This window comes from Hakea prostrata, chromosome 1 (genome assembly GCF_041222555.1).
Source record: "Hakea prostrata isolate BN-2017 chromosome 1, UWA_Hpros_2, whole genome shotgun sequence".
In the NCBI taxonomy this organism is placed as follows: Eukaryota; Viridiplantae; Streptophyta; class Magnoliopsida; order Proteales; family Proteaceae; genus Hakea; species Hakea prostrata.
The window spans coordinates 21,147,044-21,157,673 of record NC_142600.1 but is presented as its reverse complement, the minus strand read 5'-3'; the positions used below and the strand labels follow the sequence as shown (position 1 = coordinate 21,157,673).

Here is a 10,630-nt window from a genome sequence, read left to right as displayed (position 1 = left end):
AGTCATCTTTTGAGAAGTGCCAAAATAACTCATCTTCATCTTCTTCACTTGGGTACTTGGATGATGGATGGTAGAGACTTTTATTTTTCAGATCAGAAGAACGTTTGTGCGAGACTGTTGATGGCACTCATCATCTTCTTCAAACTTCAAAGGAAGGATTTGGACCTCACCAACAAGCTCAACATGGAGATGAGCTACACTCGATGCCCTATCCTTCAAATAGTAAACTGGTATTCGTGCGATGGCAAGAAAATACGATCAAAAGAGAAGCATAATAGTAAGTTGAAATAAAATGGATTTTTCCCCTTTTGATTCTTGGTTGCTTTTTTGGAATTTGTTGTTGATCTTTCTGTAATAATTTCTGCAAAATTAATGGTGTATGAGTGTATCTTGCGTCGTCTCCCACAACATTTCTCAGGTTCAACAGTGATTATCGCCGGTTAAGCCATTTTTCGGTGATTTTCTGGCGATTTTCCAGCGAGATTGAATAATTTCGCTTTTCAATGAGTGTTTCAGTTTGCTTTTCAATGAGTGGGAAGGAACCTCTTTTCGCTGAGAATCTTCGAACTCTTTTTTGACTTTTGGATCCAAGTGAAGGTAAGTTTAACTACTCTCTTAATCTATTGAAATTTTATCTTCTTAGAGAGTAGTTACTCCTGCCCTAGTTATGTTGTGGTGGTTTGGACGAGTTTATCTCTTTCCATTGATGATCTTGATTGGACCAGGTCATCCTAGAAAATGATTTAGATTAAATTTTCTCCTCTTTGATTTGTTGTCTAAGTGACCTCTTTGGAGTTCTAAGAATGCAGTTTGGACTTGGATTAACCCAAAATTAGATTGAGGATGGGTGATCAAAAGTTTTAATTTTGGACTTGAAATTATGCTCGAGACCGGGCGGCTGCTTAGGGTGGTCGATCAACCAACCAACCACCTTAACCAACCGGTCAATTTCCTCAGGCTTTTTTGATGATATCTTTGCCCAGTTTGGATCCCAGATTCTAATGCAATTCTATGATCTTAATCTAGAGGTTTTATGGGATATGTTGGGGTATTTGCCTGGGAGTTCTATCACGTTTTCAACACTTTTTCCCACTGAGATAGGTAAGAATACAATTGCATATATAGTTGAATTTATGTTATGATGAACTGTTTACTTTTATAAACATGTCATTAACCTTACATCCTACTGTAATCATTTTTATACATGCTTACTTCTAAATGATGTATCATGAATGATGATTGAGCATTTTACTACGTTGCATATTAATGAAAAATGATGTGTTTGGTGGGACTATGATTGGGGAATACTTAGCTTGGTATTCCTAGCTTGGGATATTAGGGGTTGTGGTATGGGACATTGTCCTCTGATGCCCCTAACACTACCATGGTTGCTGTCCTATATGACTATGAGGTATAGATTGCATGGTTAGGTACCCATACATGCCACCATCCTTTCGATAGGAGTATTGAAGTTGAGTGACCTCTAATGGTAGTGACATGACTCTGTGTCATCCAAAAGATGTAACCAGACCGTGAGAAGACTCGGTGGTACACTGTTTATCATACAATGGTAGGGTTGCATATGTTAGGATTGGGTTCATGAGCATCCAAAAGAAGGCTTGTGTGTGGTGAGGGGACATGAGAGCTTCCGCTCTAACAATATGTGGATGACTATAGGGTCAAGGAATGAGGTCCAACAAATGTAATCAGTTCGTGAGGATTTACATTTCTAGGTGGAAAAGAATATTGGACCAACAGTGCACTAAGCATGAGGAAAAGTATCTAGACCACATGTAGTTTGTTACCATAGGATATTACATTGGGTATAGAATCATCGACATGCGCTAGTGCTCAAACTAATGGTTGTGGTCAGAGATTGTGGACCTATGCTACAACCATAGTTGATGATGATGATTGTCCCTTATCCAGACGCCAATGAGACTTGTTTTTGATCAACATGAGGCTTCTTGCGGTGCATGAAGTGCTCTTATTACTCCTATTGAGGGAAGAGGGTCCAGGTTGTTCGCCACTTGGATAAGTCTATGAAAGAGGGTTTCATGACTCCATTTATTGAGAAGTTAGAAGAAGAATACCCTAACTGGAAAAAGACAATAACAAGACATAATTTTTGATAGTTTTTGCTTATGTTGATACATTCCTTTGATACATTTCCCTTGGATTTTGAAACTATTTGTTCCTTAATTAGTTACTGAATTGTTCTTTGCTTTTAATTATGGCATTGTGTGTATTTATTATTATTGATAGTGTAACTGGAGATCTTGTGGTTGTAGATTACACCCACGGATTGTCTGGCAGATCTGATACCGTCTGGTGGGGTGTGACACTAACGGTTTGTTTCGTATTTCCTTGATGAGAAGTGTATCCAGATACTTGAAATATTTACCAACGGGAAAACCTCATATAGAACCAAAACCAACTGATATTTAATTGAACATGAAAAGACAAGTCTGCTGTGGCATAAATTCCAGTTTAGTGAGCTAACATGGAGACAACATAAGCCCTTAACTTTTGAACAATAACCAACGTTCTACCAAAAAAAAAAAAAACAATAACCAACGTCAGATTTCAACATAATAGAAGATTGCAGTAAAGTTAAAATCAGATTTGAAAACATCGGTGTGGCTAGAATGAGGGAAAAGATAAATGGAGATGTCCATCATGTTAGATGCATCAAAGGTGATAGTTGTATAGTCCTAGTAAGAGAAGAGGACATAGGAGAGAGATTGAATTATTATCTCTACAGCTATTTATTGAAAGCCTTCCAAGTTACAGTAGGTAAGATACAGACATTATGTGTTTAAATACTTTCATTAAATTGGCCGATTAAGAATACTGTAAGGTGTTAAGAATTAGGTTATTAGGGGTTTATTTAACATTTTAACTTAAAAATTTTATACTAATGGATTTAACAAGTTGTGCTTCGGTTTGAGCTGGTGTGGGCTAACGGGCTGCACAAGGGTTGGCCCGAAGCAGCCTGAAACTATTTGGGTTGGGCTCCTCAGCTCAAACACAACTCGTTAATGGGTTGGCTCCTTGGTCAAAGCATAACTCGTTAAGGTTTGGTTCGGACCAATTCATAATATGTCGGTTGGTCTGATTTTAACGGTTTAAGTTGTAAATTGACACCCCTATCCTTTAAGGGGCCGTCATGAATTTGGGCCCACTTAAAGGGCACCATGCCAAAAACTGTTCAAAAATGATATTTGTTTAAGGACAAGAAGCAACTATATCGCCTGTATCGATGAGTATCTGACCAATTTGAACAAAAAGAATGAGTATCTAACCAATAAGCCATCGTACCAAAAAAAACCAATAAGCCATACGAACCGATACAACCGATACGCATCAGTTCAGCTTTGAAAAAGGGGGGAAAGAGGCCCAGCCTCTGCGAGTTCCAAAAAGCTGGTGATGGATTAGCGTGTTTTTGTTTTTCTCTTCTTCCTTACAATTGCCTGTAGCTTCAATTGACGAAGGTGAATCTAACGCTTAAATCTGAGAACGGGTTAGCATTTTTTCTTTTTTCTTTTCATCCTTACAATTGCCTTTGTTCTTTTTTTTTTTTTTTTCTGTTTTGTCTCTTACAATTGTCTTACTCATTTTTTTTCTTCTGAGAACGGGTTAGAATTCTTCCTTACGATTTTCTCTTAACTTTTTCTCTTATACTGGCTTCGTTTATGCATGCCAAGTGCAGTTCCATTGGGATGCCGACAAAGTGTTCGATTGAATGTTTGAGAAAATGCTTTTTCTTTGAGTGCAATGATCAATGGGTTTGAAATACATGGTCTATAATATTCTGGAGCAGTTACTCTTTTTTCCGGACGTTATTACATACCCAATTCCATAACTTGTGTTTCAATCCTATCAGCTTGCAGTCGTCCTAGTAAGCTTGAAGAAGGATGGCATTTTTTGCAATCAATGAGTAGGGATTTTGGTATTGCATTTTAATCATTTCCATCTAATTCCTCACTTATCGATGCATATCATGATATGATGCAATAAAAAATGAAGCGCGATACATCATACATTACCAATACACTATACTTTAAACATTAGGCGGGACAACCAACTTGGGCATATGGTATAGCTGCCCAGATGGCCTACATACCTTCACTAGGATCAGGTCTAGTTCAAGAGCATTTTGAAAATAGTTATGTGCAGTACTACACATGGTAGGGTAATTTAATTCTAGATTGGTAAGTGATCTACATGGAACCATCAACCAAATCTGCCATAAACAGGTAAGTTTAGCTAGGTCAAAATGAGGCGAGAGTATGATGTTTGGTTACGACAACTCAAGGTAGGGGAATTCAACAGTGAAGGTCTTGTGAAGTTTAGATGATGAGAAGTATGCTGGAATGGATTTGCGGCAATACTAGGGTCAGTGTTTTTGAGAATAGGAAGATGATGGAATCTAGGGTTTAGGATGGTCAGATGGGGCTGTACCAGATTGAGTTTCCCAATGGGTGTGGAATATCCAATCCAAGTTTGAGCTGATTTTTTTTGCTGGAATGGTCTGTTGAGAGTTTAGGATTTGAGGAAGCAAGAAAGCAAAAAGGGGTTAGAAGAAGATTGATTAGGGTTTGAGATGGTTCAGACTTTCTTTTGATGGAGAAAACCCTTGGCAGCAGCTCATTTGAGTGTAGAATACCAAAAGAAAGCTCCAAAAGGACCACCATGGCTTCCCACCGCAAAATGTCAATCAGATCAAACACTAATTCCTTCAACAAACATCCAATCTTCACACTGCAAGGTGTCAGAGCTTGGCCCCCATTACAACCTTAAAAAAGATTAAAAAGTATTCTCGTATTCTGAGAACGAAGGGGTTAACAAATCTGTAGCCCATCAAGCAACCTAAACTAACTAGGAAAGTAAAATATCTAAGAGAACATACTCGAATAGGACTGGGCTGATAGAGTTCTGATACAAGCCTTTAACACTTACTAACAATTGCTTGCAACTTAAATTGAGCCACATTGAACTGTTTCAATTACACAGACCAAAACAACTTAAAATAAACCATGAACGAACCATATTATTAAACCCCTTATGCAACCTTATGACTTGTTTAGGCCGCTTAAAAGTGACCTATTATATTGAAACCCCATGGGATCAAAGGCCCAATATGTATATAACCCAGTCCTAGAGTTATTTGCAAAGTAAGAAGCTTTGTTCAGTGATGAAACTGCATACATAGGCTACTGGAAATAAATAAGATGAAACATACATAACTTGTTTGAGAGCTCGGAAATGGAGGAAATACAATACTGATAAGACCCTGATCTCAACAGAGGAGCAATGGACAATTTGTCACACAACGGTAATAGCAATATTCAAAATAATCTCCAGAACAGAACACACTACAGCTGTAGGTGAACCTATTCTACCCGAGAGCAATTGCCCCCTCCCTTACTTTTCTCACTACTCAAAACGTATATCTACCTACTCTTCCTTCCCCCTATTAATAGCAATTTATTTCCTACCGTATTAATCAACATAATTATCCCAATTCTAATCCTAAAGGAAATCTGAATGCAATAGGACTCTTCAAGTCTAATCTGAATGCAATGGGACTCTTCAAGTCTTATCTGAATGCAATAGGACTCTTCAAGTCTTCCTGCCGTTTCCTTCCTTGCTGGACTGTTGATCAGCGGGTCTTGTGGATCTCTTACGAGTATAGACTCGTGAAGTAAGGGGCTTATCAATATTTCCCCCCAACAGTTTCACCTTGTCCTCAAGGTGAAAGTTTGGAAATTTGGACTGCATCTCATCAAAAAGCTCCCATGTATTTTCACACGGAGGCAGCCCTTTCCATTGAATCAAAACCTCCAGCACCCCCTGACGAGAGAAACGAAAGTTGACCAAGGTTTCCGGAATGAGCAGCAATTCACCGTTCCCCTGCAAACAAGAGGGAAGTGGCTGTGGGATAATATGTTGGCCAATTGCGTTTTTCAACTGCGAAACATGGAACACCGGATGGATTCTTGAATCAATAGGCAAACGTAGACGATAGGCCGTTCGTCCCACCTGCTCAACGATCTGGTACGGCCCGTAAAAGCGATGGCTGAGTTTTTCATTGGGTTGTCTAGCAAGTTTGCGAGAGCAATAAGGCTGAAGTTTAAGAAAAACTGCATCCCCCACCTGATAATGCACTTCCCTGCGATGGGAATCTGCGGAAGCACGCATCCGATCTTGAGCCACCAGTAGGTTGGATTTGAGGTCATCCAACACTCGATTCCGCTCCCCAAGGAACACATCGATCTCATCAACCTTTGAGCAGCCATCCTCCAATGCAAAAGGGATGGTGGGGCACGTCCATTTACCACCTGGAATGGAATCATTTTAGTGGTTGAATGAAATGTCGTGTTGTACCAAGACTCCACCCACGATAGCCAATGAATCCAGTCCTTCGGTGGGCGAGCGCAGAAACATCGGAGGTAAACCTCAAGGCTGCGATTCACCACCTCTGTTTGGCCATCCGTTTAAGGATGGTAGGCACTACTGAGCTTTAGATTGGTGCTTGCCAATTTGAAGAGCTCTAGCCAGAAGTTACTAAGGAATACGCGATCACGGTCAGAAACAATGGATCGAGGGAAACCATGCAACCGGATAACTTCCTTACTAAACAAAATAGCCACATCCTTGGCGGAGTATGGGTGGGATAGGGCAAGGAAGTGAGCGTATTTAGAAGACGGTCCACTACAACAAGCACCGTATCTCCACCCTTAGTCATAGGTAGCCCACCAATAAAATCCATAATGATATCCTCTCAAATGCGTTATGGAATTGGCAAAGGTTGAAGGAGACTAGCGGGTTTCATGGCTTGATATTTACTGCGCTGACAAGCATCACAACTAGCCACAAAATCCCGAACAGCCACTTTCATGCCTACCCAATATACCACCATTGCCAATCGCTTGTAGGTTCACAAGAACCCGGAATGCCCCCTATTGGTATGGAATGATACTCTGCCAGTAGCTTGTGAATCAGTGGTGATCCCTCAGGTATAACTAACCTGTTCTTATAAAGAAGTGTCCCCTGTTGAAGCTGGTAATTAGGGTAGTCTTGTGATCCCTTCACCAAAGCCTGAGCAATCTTTCGGTAATGGTCCGAGGTGTGTACTGCCTCATCTAGTCCTTCACTCTCCGGCCATATGGTTGCTGATATCGAGGAAAGCTGCATGTCGCTATTTGACGGGCCATCTGACTGGTGTGAGAGGGTGTCGGCCGCTCTGTTCTCACTACCCGGTCGATAAAGAATTTCAAAATCAAATCCCAACAGTTTCATAACCCACTTTTGTTGATCCGTTGCAACGACACACTGATCTAGCAGAAATTTCAGACTTTTTTGGTCAGTCCGCACCTTAAAATGCCTCCCCATCAAGTAGTGACGCCATTTTTGGATAGCCAGTGCTATTGCCACGAGTTCTTTTTCATACATGGACTTGGTCTGTGCTCGAGAGGACAATACCTGACTCTAGTAGGCAATCGGGTGGCCTTCTTGCATAAGTATTGCGCCTAACCCAGAACCGGTATCATGCGTCTCTACAAAAAACTCCTTCGTGAAATTTGGCATAATTAACACGGGAACAGTAGTCATGGCTGTCTTCAATGCATTGAACGCCTTGGTGGTTGCTTCACTCCACAGAAATGCCTCTTTTTTCATCAAATCAATCAGTGGCACAGTGATCTTCCCGTAATCTTTGACAAATCTACGGTAGTACCTGGTTAACCCCAGAAATCCCCGAAGGGCCTTAAGGTTCTTTGGTTGGGGCCACTCCACCATACTCTTGATTTTTTGAGGATCAGCTGCCGCTCCCTCTTTAGAGATGATGTGCCCTAAATACTTCAGTGTGTCAACACCAAACATGCATTTCTTTTGGTTGACTACCAGGTTGTGTTGTGTGAGCAATTCAAAAGTAATGCGTAAGTTACCCACATGCTCCTTCATGTTCCTGCTATACACTAGAATATCGTCAAAAAACACCTAAATAAATTTTCGTAAGTGCTCATGAAATACCTCATTCATAAGTGATTGAAATGTGGCTGGGGCATTTGAAAGCCCAAATGGCATCACGAGAAATTCATAATGTCCATTATGGGTCCTAAAAGCCATTTTTTCCTCATCCTCTTTTGCCATCCTGATTTGATGATAGCCGGATTTTAAGTCAAGCTTGGTGAACACCGTGGCGCCGCCTAATTCGTCCAACAATTCATCGATTGCTAGAATAGGAAATTTGTCAGGAATGGTAAGCTTATTTAAAGCCCGATAATCCACGCAAAACCTCCAGCCTCCATCTTTCTTTCTTACCAACAAGATTGGACTAGAGTAAGGACTTACACTATGTTGTATCAACCCTGCAACCAACATTTCCTGCACTAACCTCTCAATCTCATTTTTCTATGAGTGTAGGTAGCGATAAGGCCGGATATTAGGCGGTGTACTTCCTTCGGCCAGTCGTATCTGATGGTCCTATGGTCGCCGAGGTGGCAACCCTATGGGGTCTTTGAACAAATGTACATACTCGCCTAACAGACTGGATATAGCTTCATTTGCCTGGACTTCCCTAGCTTCCCCTTTCGTGAGTTGCGGTTGCAGCTAGTAGCCCTCACCACCTGCCCGTACAGATTGCAATACATTTTTCATTGTCGTTTCCAGCCTTAATAAAGTCGGGTCTCCACTCAACTTTACTGGCCGACCCTGCCATACAAAACTCATTGTTCTCAAACACCAATTGCTTCGCACCTCTCCTAATGTTTGCAACCATTCAACACCCAGGATGGCATCAATACTGCCCAAATTGAAAGGGTAAAAGCTTTGGACGAAACTCTCACCACCCATGTTAATCGGGACATTTCGACAAACCCCAGTCCCTCTGCTAACCGTGCCGTCTCCTAAAGCCACTTGGAAATCTTTCTTTTGTACTTGCAACCCTAACGGCTCCATTAGCTCTTGCGCGATAAAATTATGCGTTGCTCCACAGTCAATTAGAACAACATCGCAGCCGTGGATTTGCCCTTTCAGTTCAGTGTGTGGGGAGAATCGATTCCTACCAAAGAGGTATAAGATGGCTTTGTCTCCAGCAATGGTTCCATTTCGACTCCTCCACCGTCACCGTCGGTCTCTAGCGTGAGTTCTGGTTCATCGTCTTCATATAACAGCAACAATTCAATTGTTTTAGAGTACACCGATGGCCTCTAGTATATGAAGCGTCACATCTAAAGCAAACGCCTTTGTCCATTTTCTCTTTTATCTCCTCCTAGGACAACCACCATGATTGATTTGGGCTTCCTGTCACTGAGGCTGCTGCAGGTCGAGAATGATAGGAGGAAGACGATGGTTCAGATCTGTGGTTTGGACGAACCGGTAAGTTGCTCCCTTGGTTCGATCCGACTCCTTGGTTGGACCCGTGAACTGTTCCGGTTCCTTTAGTGGTACTATGGGTTGGGCCCAATTGGATATAGTGCTGGGTAGGGCTTTGGGCTGCTTGAATGGGCTGGGCCCAAGAAGTTTTTCTATTTAACTTTCCCACTAGATTTTTGGCTTCTACTGCTTGGGCCAGGTCCATTATTTGGCCCAGAGCAATGGGTCCAAATAGATGGATTTCAGCCCTTATATCTTCGTTCAAACCTGCGTGAAAAACTCCTTTTAACCACTCGTCGTCCACAGCTCTGGCAGCCGCTGTGAGGATCTCAAAACCATCTCTATATGCTGCAAACGTTACAGTTTGTCTATGGGTGATCAATGCCTCTTGGGGGGTCTTCATTTGCGTCGAACTAAACCTCTGAATCATTGCTTCTTTCAGTCCTTTCCACGATAGCAACGGTTGTTGAAGTTCTCGAAAACGTATCCATCCCAATGCTGCTCCTTCACAACACAGGGTTGTAGTTCGTAGTTTCTCTCCTTCGCTCAATCTATACAGATCGAAATATTGCTAAGCTCTTGCGATCCATCCCATAGGGTCTTCTCCTAGAAAAATCGGCATTTCAAGTTGCCTGGGAAGAAAATCTCTCAATTTTTCTGCTGTACCCATTCGAGCGTCGTGATCTGGTGAGCCTTCAATTTCAATTTCTTCTGCAGTTAGTTTATCAACTAACTTCCCTTTTGAAAACATAAATCGCAATTCTTCGCAAAATTCATTGTTGGCTTTTTCTCCCTTTTCTATCTGTTGTGCTAAGATTCCTACTTGCCCTTGTATCTCCTTCACGATTGTTTCCAGATCTTTTACCCACTGCTCCATTCTGCTCTTTGCCATTCCCTTGGAATCGATTAGCTCTGATACCAATTTGATAAGACCCCGATCTCAACAGAGGAGCAATGGACAATTTGTCACACAACGGTAATAGCAATATTCAAAATAATCTCCAGAACAGAACACACTGCAGCTGTAGGTGAACCTATTCTACCCGAGAGCAATTGCTCCCTCCCTTACTTTTCTCACAACTCAAAACGTATATCTACCTACTCTTCCTTCCCCCTATTAATAGCAATTTATTTCCTGCCGTATTAATCAACATAATTATCCCAATTCTAATCCTAAAGGAAATCTGAATGCAATAGGACTCTTCAAGTCTTATCTGAATGCAATAGGACTCTTCAAGTCTTCCAGCTG

The 10,630-nt window shown here is 41.4% G+C and overlaps 1 protein-coding gene across 3 annotated transcripts in view; it reads left to right on the top strand.

The window, feature by feature from the left end:
- Positions 1 to 597: 597 nt before the first annotated feature.
- Positions 598 to 10,630, top strand: part of LOC149028215 (cyclin-dependent kinase-activating kinase assembly factor-related / CDK-activating kinase assembly factor-like protein) — a 34,965-nt gene continuing 24,932 nt past the window's right edge. The window contains exon 1 of one of the 3 annotated variants that reach the window (XM_089169354.1): positions 598 to 3,523. The gene's annotated coding sequence lies outside the window, so the exon portion shown is untranslated. The remainder of the gene's footprint in view (positions 3,524 to 10,630) is intronic. The other 2 variants (XM_089169347.1, XM_089169339.1) reach the window with 2 other exon arrangements.